Source organism: Accipiter gentilis, chromosome 9, assembly GCF_929443795.1.
Source record: "Accipiter gentilis chromosome 9, bAccGen1.1, whole genome shotgun sequence".
NCBI classification, from domain to species: domain Eukaryota; kingdom Metazoa; phylum Chordata; class Aves; order Accipitriformes; family Accipitridae; genus Astur; species Astur gentilis.
Genome location: NC_064888.1, coordinates 4,683,449 through 4,694,637, shown reverse-complemented (window position 1 = coordinate 4,694,637; position 11,189 = coordinate 4,683,449).

Here is an 11,189-nt window from a genome sequence, read left to right as displayed (position 1 = left end):
TCTTTTCCTCTTTGAGAAGAATTTGAAGATACCTCCGCTGCAACCCTGTTTCCTTCCTCTCTCACCTTGCAGGTCCTGTTTTCCAGACCCCTGCTCTTTCCCTAGAAACCCTTGTCAACCAGCTGAACTACAGGGTCCAGTTCCCCAGGTAAGGCTCTGGTGTATGCTTGCTTTTCTACCTTCCGGGAGCTGTGGATGAAGGTCTGGCTTGAGGAGCCCATCCCGCTCCCTTTGCTCAAGCAACCAACCTTCCAGTTAGCTTAATCTCCCTCTGCTGCTCTTGTTTTGGACTTTGGCACTGATGAGGGCTTCCTTAGGCTAGTGCAAAGCAATTGCCGAAATGAGAAATACCCAGGAAACTTTTCCTTTTTTAAGGTTATAATGCTTTCTACAAGTCCTTGAGATGTGACCATATTTGTTAAAAAACAACAGTGCAAATGCATGTATGTTTCCCCCTCCTGCCCCCCCTATGCTCTATCTTCTTTCTGCATGGTTCATTAGTTTGTAATCTCAACAATTGCTAGGGAAACCTTTCTAATCTTGTCAATTGGCAATGCAACTGCTTTTTAATTTAGTTTTAAAATAGGTTTTTAAGTCAGGCTATGCCTATGCTATTGATTTGAATTCTTAATTTAGTAAGTTGCTGCTTAACAAGATCTTTGCTATGCTGCTTTAATGCCTTTTTCCAAGGGTCAAAGAATAACATTTACAGGCAGGGAAGAAGTGTTGCCCAGTAGTTGTTTATAAATGTGGTATGTTAAGCTAGGTTTCTTCAAAAGCCATTTTGTGTAACTTGCATTCAGTGAAATTAAGGCACTTGATTTACTCTGGAAAATGGTCCATTTACGATAGATCCATACTGTAAAGCATGGACAGAAGCTGTTCACCTGATGTGGATGGTCAATGTGTTCTTTGATAAATGTAGGGCCAGTCCCCTCAAAAAGTGTCTGGTTTGAGCTGTACCCAGCAATGTAGAGGAAAAGGCACAAGTTGAGCTTAGTGTGCTGTACATATGAAATCCCACTGATGTGCCTAAAGCATGGTCCTCCCCAGCAGCTTTTCTTGTAGATAAATTTAAAAAAGCTAATAGCTGATGCTCAGTACTTTGGGACCTAACCCCGTAACTGCAGAGGGGATGAGCTCCCTTATTGCAGGTTGGGTGGTGGAATATCACCAGCCTGCAGCCAGTTCACTTATGGTTCTGCTCAAATTCAATGGGGAAAAAAAAAAAAAAAAGATTCTTAGAGATGCTCCAAGTGAAAGAAGAGAAATAGATTGGAGCATTACTGGCATAGTATTTGGTATTTTATTGTTCATCTTTTTCCTTTAAAAAATATACCTATAACATTAACTTGTTAACACAGTGTTTTGGTAGAAACACTGTAGAAAAACCTGACAATCTGGCTGCTGCTTCCTCTGTTCAATTTTAGTGGCTAGTTTTCTTCATTCACATGCTTTACTCTTGCTTGTCATCAGACAATTTCCTGAACTGAGGTCCCTTGAAGTGATCAAGCTTTCAGAAAGTGAAGAGTCTTGTTCTGCCTGAGACAAATTTTTGGTGTGTTTTTTTTTTTTTTTTTTTTTTGATGACATGGTGATATTTTGCACTTTCCAGCTCTGGGAGCAGTGGTCACTTCTTATTCTGATTGATGTCAGGGGAGCAGATTGCTCTTGAATGAGACCTGCTGGGAGCTCCTCTGCTTGGTGGGTGCCTTTTGGCAAATGCTGGGAGTAATTTCATAGCATCTAGTACCTGAGACCTAACGAGGAGATGCTGACATTGGGCTTGCAGAAGTAGGATTATCCAGAGGACATGAAAACATTCATGTCAGTATGCATTCAAGTCCGACTTGGCCATTAATTTTTCAACATGGTACCATCCACAATGGCTTTGTTTACATGCTGGGATGTAACTACCAGGCTCCCCTTTGTGCTGGGTATCACATTACTTTGCTGAGCATCCTGATGTCGGAAGCAAGATATTCTATTTACTAGGGTAATCAAAGCTGGCTGGATAAGGGAGCAGGCTCCATTAACAAACACCTAAATGGCCAGAAAAGCCAATGCTGGGATCATCTTCCAGTTGCTCCTAATCTCTGCTGCCACCAAGAGCATTGCTGTCTTGCATAGTGAGGATAAAGAGCAAAGTCATGGGTGGTCCCAGGGGAGTCTCACTCTTTAATTTGTATTTAAACTGATATTCCTCAGACATAAGGAAATAACGGAGGCTTTCCTGACTCTGACACGTACATCTTGTTACCCATCAAACCACTGCTGTGCTTTGGTGTTGGATGTGGCTCTGAGAGCGCCAGAAATTGCTTAGAATTAAAGTGATGCTTGACAAGCTTCAAGTGCAGCTGAAGAATCTCCTGTTTCTCTCTTTGGAAGAGCTATGTGAGTTGTGAGGCATAAGGCCAATGCTCGCTCCATTTTATTTACATTTTTATAATTAAACAAGGGGTTGATAAGATTGACAAGGAAGATATGACCTAGGAGCTTGTTAGACAGCAACCTCTAAACTCTTTGGGTGATTTAAAGAACAGTAGGGCATGAAGACTGTTTTCCAGTGTGAGATTAGAGTAATCAATAATAACATGCTCACTGACATAAAACTCACTACTTAAAAGCAATTTATCATTCATTGAAATGCGGGAGCTATAGTGTTTGACAAAGCCTCAGTGGAACGATGGAGAATATTTCTGTCTGATTTCTTTTTCTCTTGCTGTGCCAGCAAGAGCAATCAATCATATTTAAGGAAGTGTTTTCTCCTCTCTGATCCCCTGTAGTTTGGGGGGAAACGGCATCCAGGAGCATTAATTATTTAATCTGCATTGCCTTCTCCATCTATGTGTGAGGTCTGGATATTGTGCTGGCGAGTGGGGCCAATAAAATTTCTGTGCTGTATATTGGGACTTGGAGCTCGAGTGCTTTTTCTTTTCTTTTTTAAAGAGGTTAACACTGGAGACTCAGCTCCCTCTACGGTCAAAAGAGGGAGAGACACCTTCCTTCAGGAGGTCTTTCCAGATTATGCTCTTCCAGAGTCGGGTATTCTCTGTTTAGTAGCTGAAGTCTTGCTTCTTCCTAAAATTGTGGTGTAAATCCCACTCAAGGTGGTAAATGTCTCGAGTGTATGAGCTGTCAATTGAATCCTGCGCTTGGGCCAATACACCTACTATGGTGTGACTAGAGGTGCAAAAGCATTTGGAAATGAATAAAGAAAAATCAGGACTGGTATGGAAACACCGTTCTGCATGAAAAGGCAATAGACCTTGAAATGCTTTTGTATTGCACTGAAAATCTGGCAAGAAATGGGAGATGCTCGCTGTGTTAGGCACTCTTGTGTACAGCCTGCCTATGGGCTGCTGGAGGTGGGATGAGGCTAATGCAGAGGAACTGCAAGCACGTGGTTTCTTTTTTACCCAGGAGCATGTGTGGATTTGCTGCGATTATGAGGTTGTGGTTCATCAGACTAGAGGAACCCCTTAAAGGATTGCAGAGGGATGTGAAGATGGGATTTTGGGTTTGTGTCCCCAGCTGCTGAGCACACATGGGTTTGGATGCCTCTCAGCAGAGCTGTAAGGCATAATGCGGGTAGCAGTTCCTCTGTGTTCCTTTGGGGGCTTAAATTAAAGTTCTCAGGAGCTTGATTGCCTCTGAGCTGCTCTGTTGTGAGCAGGAGAGGAAGGGACATCTCTGAAGGCAAGGCAGCCCTTCGTGGTTGGGAAGATCCTAGTGCTGCATCTTCTCCATCAGCTGCAGATAATACTGCTCCTATCCCAGGCACTTCATGAAGTGGGATAAATCCAGGCTGTGGTTTTTGTGCCACACAGATAGCGAGAAGCAATTACACAGTCTTCTCAGGCTGATTCCCACCACGGGGCTGTTGAGAGTAGTTTGCTGTCATTAGACTTTGGAAGGGGACCATAAGTGCTATTACATGTCTATGCACCAAATATAGTGGTTGCAGCTGTGGCTGTGTTATGGGAACAGGTCCCTTGTGAGGCTTTGGAGATAAAAAATTGAGATGCGTTAGCACATGCAGATGATGATAAAATACAGTTTTCCAAGATGGGGCTCACTGTTATAACTATGGGGCTGTTAGCTGATTTCCAGGTACCCGTCTTGCAATCAGCTTTCAGGGGGGGTGGTTCACCATGCTGAGGCTCAATTTGCTGTGTGATAGGGGTAGTCAATATTTTATTTCCCTGTTACTGAATATGTTTACTGTCAGCATGTGAGAGCAAAGAAACAAATGTGGAAATTCTTTGGCATATACGTGACATGACATTTGAGAGAGTTCTGGCCCTGTTTGGTAAAAAGCATGGCTTTTAATTTCCACTTGCTTGCCTTGCAAAATGCTGGGGTTTCTGTGCTGAAGGAAGAGGTTATTGCTTCTTTCTCCCCTGTCTCCAGAGTGAAGCTAGAGAGTTTTTCACCGACAAGAAGCTCTGAAGAAATCAGTGGGAAACCAATTGCAACACTGAAAGAGCAAGTTGAAATTGCGAATATTACTACAGCCGCTCTGAAGCCAGGACCACAAGGTACTTGTTGCAGTAATCCAAATCTGGTTGGAAAGGTGCCTCTGGCAGGGAGCAGTGCCTCTTCCTAGTCCTTGGCAAGAAGGATTTTCTTTGAATTCAAGCAGCTGCTGCTGGAAAGGTGTTAGAAGCTGCCTCGGTTGTGGTCTAATTGTCTGGTAACGGCTTGCATTGCTTTCCAGCCTGGACTGAATTTACTCTACCAATGGAGTGGTAAGAAGTTTGTATCCAAGTATTTAAATATTTATTGGGCTAATTCAGTCCAATGGTAAAACTATTGTCATTACACTAGGAATTGTCATCTTCTTGATTTTACAAGTCTGGTTTATTTTTGAAGGTTATTTTGCACCTCCCAAGAACATCACCTGGGGGGGGGGGGGGAGCCACCCAAAATTTTCTAGAGTGATGTTAGTATGCTGCTTGGATGGCTGACCAAAGCCAGTGCACAGCAGGATGTGGTAATTCATGGAATTGCTCCAAACTGGGCTGGATCCTGGTACTCAGGGTGGTAAAACACTGTCAAAGTGCTTGTGCAAGTACCAACTGTTAAAAGAAAGCTGAAAGTGCAAGGATCTCATCCAAACCTTGTCTGATGTGCCTTTGCATGTAGCTTGTGATATGCAATTAAACCAGGATGTGATATAGTGATTCCCTAAGCTGTTTTAAGGGCATAGTGCTGGAAAGCATCTCACAGAAGACTTAACCCAGACCTCTGAACTCTTGCAGCTGTGGAAGAAAGTCAGTGTCAAAACCTGAGCTCTGCCAGCTCCTGGGTGCCTCTAACCTGCTCCACACTGAGACCTGAGGACCAGCAGTGAGCCATGGGAGGAGAAGAGGGAATTTGTCAGGTGAAGTTCCCAGGTGACTGTTTGGTTCTGTGGATGTTTCAGGCCCTGTTGCTGCCTTAAGAGGGTGACACTAATAAAGTAGATATACAAACAACAACCCACCACTGCTTCGGGTGAGGACTCTCTCAGCTTTCTGCACCCAGAGCATCCTCAATAGAGAGGGCAGCAATGTGGTACCAAAGGGCATCTAAGAATGCCAGGGTCTGCCTCCTAGCAGCAGTATGACTTCTAATTTTTTTGGTACCTCTCAGCACATGTCTAGAGGCTTACTTGGGGCAGTAGAGATGGGGCTGGATGGTAAAAATCACATGCACGCAAATGCACTAGGAAGACAGTGCTTACACTGATGCTGTCTGGTCCATCTTGTCCTTTTATGCCACTGGTCCTTAATAAATCCAGTGCCTTTGGAAAGAAACACGTGTCTTGAGCAGGGCAATTGTCAGACCGGTAGAGATCAGAGGGATGTGAAAGCAGACATGAAACCAGGACAGGAACAAGGACAGAGTCCTGGAGCAATAGTGGTAACTGGAGGGACAGGCTGGGGAGGACTGGAGAGTGGCCCTAGGACATGACTGGAGTGCTGCAATGAGGAGTCACCCCCCAACTGACCCTCAAACACCCTCTGTGGGCACTAACTCTGGGGCAGGAGGGGGCTCGGTGTCCTTTGAGCAGGGCTGTCCCCTGGAAAGGAAAGCCTAAAGTGTTCTTGCCGTAAACATTGTCAGAAACGTCTGGTCTGGGAGTGCTGGAGTCAGCACTTGCAAGAAACCCTCAGGCTGGCCAGAAAACATAGATGTTGCAATCTGCTAATCAGCATCTTGGATTTTTCAAGGAGTTGAATGCTTCCCGTCTTCAGCTTGTGGTAGATGGTGTCTAATGCTAATGGCTCTGTACTTGGTAGGCTTTTCTCTTTTTTTGGAAAGGCAACAAAAATTTCTCTTGGGGACCTACATGTAGGGCTGTAAAACTGGACAGGAAAGGGGGAAAAAACAATCCACTGTATCTGGTTTTTTTTTCCAGAGAAATGCTGCTCTTTGACTGATTTGCCATTTCCCAATCTTGTGTGGCAGTCATTAAGCCAAGTCATTTCCTAAGTTTCTAGGGGAAAAATGTTGAAAATGTATTACACTGTGTCCTTTAACGTCTGTAGAGTTTATATAAAACCAGAGCTTTGCATTTCTTAATAGATACACAAAATGCATAACATAAATATTTATTTCCAAGTGCTCATATTTCAGTACTTTGAGTAGCTTCTGTCCTGAACAACTTGGAAACAAGAAAGGAAATGGGATTCCTTTTAATTCCACCAATTCTAGTGTACTTTTCTATAAGGTGAGAACCTATGCTGCTGCCAAATAGGAATACTGTACAGTTGTTTCGGGAACTGAGCCCATATGTGCACAATATAAAGTTGCCTCAATGAAGATTACAGGGAAGAACTTTGCTAGTGTAGAAAATAGCTACTGTTCTTGATCTGTTTAGTTATAAATCAAACAAATCAACTGGAAAATTCTAGGTTAACCAGACATAATGTTTGTTTATGTAAAACCATGTTAGGCTTTCATTGTGAGGGCTCTTTGAGCTCATTTATTTTTATATTGCTTTTTAAAAGTCTGTTTCTCTGATTGGTATGAGTTTTCTTCTAGTCCTCATCCCTCAAAGGTGTATTCATGTGTTTAATTTTACGCAGCGTAAATTTTGATTAAGTTTGTTTGAGTTGAGGCTTAGAGCATCCGCTCAAGACCAGACTTGCCTCTGTAGGTCTTCAGGGTAAGCTGGGGGAAGAAAGCTCCTGTTGACGAAGGTCTAAATAACCACATTTTCATGGAGCAGTCAGGCTGGATGTACTGTACCCTGCTCAGCCTCTGCAACACATTGCACCATTTGCATATTGACATTGCATGCAACATGGCAAACAAATCTTACAAGGGCACGGATGCAGTTTTTCCTGAGGCAATCTGGGGTTGTAAACAGCCTAAATCTAGGCTGTCCTTGTAACAGCATCTCACAGCTGAGTTACAAGAGTCCTGTGTAATATGGATGCGAGCAGTTGGAGCACACTGTGCTGAAATACATCACGCTCTGTCTTTGCAAAATCAGGATTAAGTTTGTTTGTAAAAGCTGATCAATGGGTGCGTGAATTGGGATCCTATGTGATGGGTTGTGCCCCAGCAGCCACTTGGCTGATCTCTGTGGGCTTGCACATGCTGTGGCCATCTGCCTGATGTGAGCCATGGAGTGGTGGAAGGGAAAGGGGGAGGAAAATGTTCCTCTTTACCATCGAATCTCTCTTGTCCTCTGTTCCCCCAAGACTTGTACAGAGCCATGCTAGCAAAACAGACTAAATGACAGGAGAAGTGTGATTTGGGCTGTGTTAACATCATGGATGTTTAGTTGGAAATATGGGTCTTGACCCTCACAAGACACTTGTGGGGAACACTAAATTTAGTTAGTTTTGCTGCTTCTAATTTCTGTTCCTAAATAGTAGTCAGATTCTCTTCTTAAAATGATTCAATTAACTATATCATCAGGTTTTTGAGACTACACACTTAGCTGATTAATTGCTTAGACTGCATCTGCTCTGTACTAGTCATGGACACTTTTGTGGATGTTCAGTGTGATATTGTCCCTGTTCTTTGATTAGGATGGGGGAAGCCAGTATGGATGGTATCTCCTCCTTGGGCCCTTCATATCCTCCAAACAAGTGAGTGAAACCGGCCAGTGGGCTATTTCTATCCCAGCTGAAGCCTCATCTAAGATGACATTAGCAGGCAACGCACGTGACTTCAATTTTATTGCTCCTGCTTCTATACTTCAGAAGCATGCCTTCTTGAAATCAAACAAAACAGCAGCTCCACGCTCCTGCTGCGCAGCTGTGAACGTCAGATCCTCACGTGAACTGGTTTATGACCCTTTCCGGCAGGGTTGGGTCCCGGGGCCGTGTGGGCTCCTTGGTTGCATGCTCTGGATTCCTGGCTGTGCAGCACAGAGTTTAGGCAGTGCAGTAGGGCGGAGGAACCCTTGGAGGTCCGGATCTGCTGACTTGACAGCTACTTGGTGCTCTCGGTGTGGCTGGCAGCTGTTACCAGCTTCCCAGCACCGCACACTGCGGTCTTTAATCAATTGGCAGGGAATGTATGGAAAGGAAATGAGTCTGGGGTGAGACACAGCGCGTACATCGTGATCTATTCTAGGAAGCCAACGTGTTTCTCATTTCCATCTCCTACAAGCCATGGCTGGCTGATGCAGAGATTGTAATTCCTGCCTGTTGCTGAAGTGGGGAGCAATGTTTCTTGAAGGAGCACAGGCTTATTGCTGGAGGTTTGCTAATGGCTTACCTATTGATTTGTTTCTTAATGTAGTGTTGGCAATATGCTTAGGTAGGCAACATTAAAGTGCTTGTAAATGGCAAATATGAATGATTGTAGTCCTATGGAATCAGAGAAAGTAATTCAGTCTCTGAAAGAAGCCCTCTGATGGGATATAGATCACGAACCTTAAATCTACATCAAATCCCATTACTTCTCCCTGTTTTTTAAAGGTTAGCCCATACCTTCTCTTCAGGACTGCCAGATGTAAGCAAAATGGAGTTGAATAGGTGGAGCTTGTACTACCTTAAACTACACCAAGAATGCAATATCCCTTTAAAATCATCATAAAAAATATTTAAATCTATGCTTTCCTCTCTGCCTTGTGGTGTCTCACCAATGCATGTTGAAGCCAGGGTGTTGCTGACACCTGAACTGAGAGGTGCTTGCTTGCCCTGCTTGATTGCAGCTTCTTTTGTTCCCCCCAGCCAACTGGTTGCTGCTTGCTTGCAGGAGTAAGCAGGCAGAACTGGGGTTGAGGGAAGAAAGAGGAGTTTGTTCCATTCAGAAAGCTACTGTAATCCCCTCTTCTCATTACTTTGTGGTAAGAGGAAAAAGCATCCTTTTTTCATACTTGACTGCTTTCAGACTTGACTTTTGCATCAGCCCTTCAACCAATTAGTCCTGCTGGATTGGTCTCAATGACATTTTTTCCCTCATAAATATGTAACCTGTAATACCCATGCACACTCTAATGCTAACAGCCCTGCTGGCAGAAAGGGTCTTGGAGCATTGCAAAACTGGGACTCGTTTGTTTTTTTTTTTTTTCCTCTCTCCAGCCCCTTTTCCAAGACAGCCTTTAAAGAAGGGTGCGAGAGCTCTGTTTTAGCACCGGCAATGCTGGCAGGCGTCTTGGTTGGCAGAGTGGAGGGGTCCAGACTGCAGCTCTGTGGGAGAGGTCCTCTTGGTGTTGCTAGGAGGCTGCAAGTGCTAAGAGCGATCATCCTCCAGCAAACTTACCCTCTTGGCCTTATTCTGTGCCAGGCTTTAGGTCAGCTCAGGCCATGCAAGCAGCCTGGCCGTCCTGCTCCTCAGCCTCAGGGTCCCCTTCCCAGCTCTTCTTGGGGCCAGCAGCACCAGAGATGGATGGAGAGCAGGGCCAGGTGCTCAGTCGATGGCCGGCTGCTCCTGGGAAAGGCAACTCCCTTCTCTGTGCAAGAGCAGCTGCTTTGGCACAGCCACAACACTAATCCTGCCATCTGCAAGGAGAAGCCAAGGTACTTCAGGTTTTTGGTTTTTTTTCTTCATCTGAATAGTGGCAAAAACCATTTCTGCCTGGGCTGTGGAGGAGCTGAGGTGTGTGATGGACCAGAGGAAAATGGAAACCCTGGTTTAAATGAATATGGAAAACCTAATCTCCATGGAGTAAGTCTTCCTGTTTCAAGACAGGTTCTTAAACTCAGATGTAAAGCTGTGAAGAAGCCATGCTCCTTTGTTGTAATGTGCTTTGGAGATGTGGCTCTGGCTTTTGAGGCTTGTAAGTTGTTATTACTCTAATGGAAAGGTTGTTGCAGAATGTCAGCTTGCTCATGGCTACAAACCCCCTTGCAATTCTCAGCCTAAATGGGTTCAGGGCCAACCTGCATCCTTTTGTTCTCGTGCCATCATTGTCCTCTCACTCAGATGGCTCCTCTCTCTCCCTGGTGTGTCTCTTCCTCCCCCACTCACATATTTATAGCAAGATAGAGTATTCCCTTCTACCCGTGCTTTTAGCCATGTTAAACCAAGCTCTCTGTTTCCCAGCATTATGTGAAGGTGTGTGTAAAGTTTAGCAAAGCTTGCAATGATGCATCCTAAGAGGCTTTTTTTTAGGGTTGAAGGAACAGATAAGATTTCCTCTCACCTCCTTGAGAGCAAGATGTTGTTTAGACATAAGGGGTTTTTTTAAGGCTATTTTCTAAATAGCAATATTTTTCTGGAAGTTTGGGGGCCTCTGTGCTTGTTGCAGAGGTTGTTTCAATCAGAAGACACAGATCTTTTGGGTCTCAGATGCTTTCTTGCTTGGCAAGCACATGGGAAGAAGCCCTACATTGTGAGACTGATAGTGGGTTAGCAACAGATCTATTTGTTCCCTTTTCTGCTAAAAAGAACATCTGATATCTAGGAATACTTCTAAAAACAATCCCACGAGGGCAGTTTTCTGGAGATAAAAGTACTGTCTGGTGACTTTATGTAAGATGCCATCTTCTGTGAGGAGACAGCTTGGATGGCATGGTGACAGCTGATGAAAACAGTTACCACTTGTAATGCAGCACAGAGTTAAATATTTGGGCTAACTACAAATGCCAAGAGCTGATACTTGTATAGCCATTTCAAAACATTGTAAAAACAAAAGCATGGAAGGTTTTGTGAACATTTAAAAAGCCACACCTGAACCTGTGCAAGAGAAGGTACAGATTTAAACACTTTAAAACCAAGATGTGTTCTGGAGTGAC